Source organism: Cervus canadensis, chromosome 7, assembly GCF_019320065.1.
Source record: "Cervus canadensis isolate Bull #8, Minnesota chromosome 7, ASM1932006v1, whole genome shotgun sequence".
Classification (NCBI taxonomy): domain Eukaryota; kingdom Metazoa; phylum Chordata; class Mammalia; order Artiodactyla; family Cervidae; genus Cervus; species Cervus canadensis.
Genome location: NC_057392.1, coordinates 85,361,514 through 85,362,934, shown reverse-complemented (window position 1 = coordinate 85,362,934; position 1,421 = coordinate 85,361,514). Strand labels below are relative to the sequence as shown.

Sequence of the window (1,421 nt, the reverse complement as noted above, 5' to 3'; positions counted from 1 at the left end):
TACAGTTGGGATCAGCATACTTAGTCAGTGGCTGTAATGCCCACATTGGGTCCTCAGTCTGTGAAATAAGGGATCTCATGGTGGGGAAGGTCAAATTGAAATTTCTGGAACTGTCAACCCCCAAATTAAAAAAAAACTATCAAATCCCAGGGGTGGTAGAATGGTAGGAATCAGTGCCAACTTTAAGGATCTAAAGGATGCAGGAGTGGTGGTCCCCATTAGATCTCATCTGATTCTCTAGCTTGACCCATGGGGGAAAAAAAAAACAGATGGGTTCTAAAGAGAACTCTCCTACATTGTTGGTAGAAATGTAAATTGGTGCAGCCACTATGGAAAACAGTATGCGGTTCCTTAAAATGCTAAAACTAAAGTTGCCATATGATCCATCAATCCCACTCCTGGACATATATCCAGAAAAAAAACAAACTATTCAAAAAGATACTTGCAAAAAAGCCAGAATGGCTGCCCCAAGGAAGCCCGCACCACGCAGCCAGTGAAGTCTGGGTAACAGCTTCTGCAGGAAAGGGGGAGGGGGTTTCCAGGAAGAGCCATCTCCAGGACTATTGCGCCCAAGCCACACAGGTTCTGGTTACAGCCACCCCTTTTTAATTATACTTGGAAAAATCGTGGCCAGAGAAAAAAAAATGATAACATTTTTCCTCATGGTGAATAAACAAGGGCAGACCTGACTTTCTAAGTACTATGAACATGTGGAGATTAATAAGCGTAGGCTTCTGGAAACAGAAGTCATAAAGAGCTGTCCCTCTCGATCCAATGAACAATGCTCTTTCATTGACTATAAGGACTTTAAGCTGATACACCGGCAATATGCAGCTGTCTTCATTGTGGTTGGAGTTAATGACCCAGAGAATGAGATGGCAATTTATAAATTCATCCATAACTTTGTGGAAGTTTTAGATGAGTACTTCAGCTGAGTGAGTGAACTAGATATAATGTTTAATTTGTATAAAGTACACATCATTTTGGATGAGATGGTATTAAATGGCTGCATTGTGGAAACAAATCGGGCAAGGATTCTTGCCCCTCTACTAATTCTTGATAAGATGTTAGACAGCTGAAAACAGAGAGGCTCTGCCAGACAACATCGACTCAAAGGAAATGAGAATAGCATGGAGTACCCCTCAACATTGCTAGCCCACAAGAACCTGGAAGACCAAACATTGCAAAATGAGCTAACAGTTTTCCACAGCTCCTAAACGAAAAGAAAAAGTGTATTTTAAATACGATGTACAAAGAAAAATTTTCTCTAGACAGAGAGACAAGTTTTATTTTCTGACCATAAGCTTTTTTTTCCCCTCACTTGTTTAGATTTTGTGTAGTACTAAGGGAAACTTTTTGGTCTCTGCTTGACTTTGCAAAGAGATAAATTCAGGAATAGCACCACTGGGTGGGAAGAAAAT

The 1,421-nt window shown here is 40.5% G+C and overlaps 1 pseudogene; it reads left to right on the top strand.

Annotated features, from left to right (window-relative positions):
• Positions 1–644: 644 nt before the first annotated feature.
• On the top strand, positions 645–1,079 carry LOC122445550 (annotated as a pseudogene).
• The last annotated feature ends 342 nt before the right edge of the window (positions 1,080–1,421 follow it).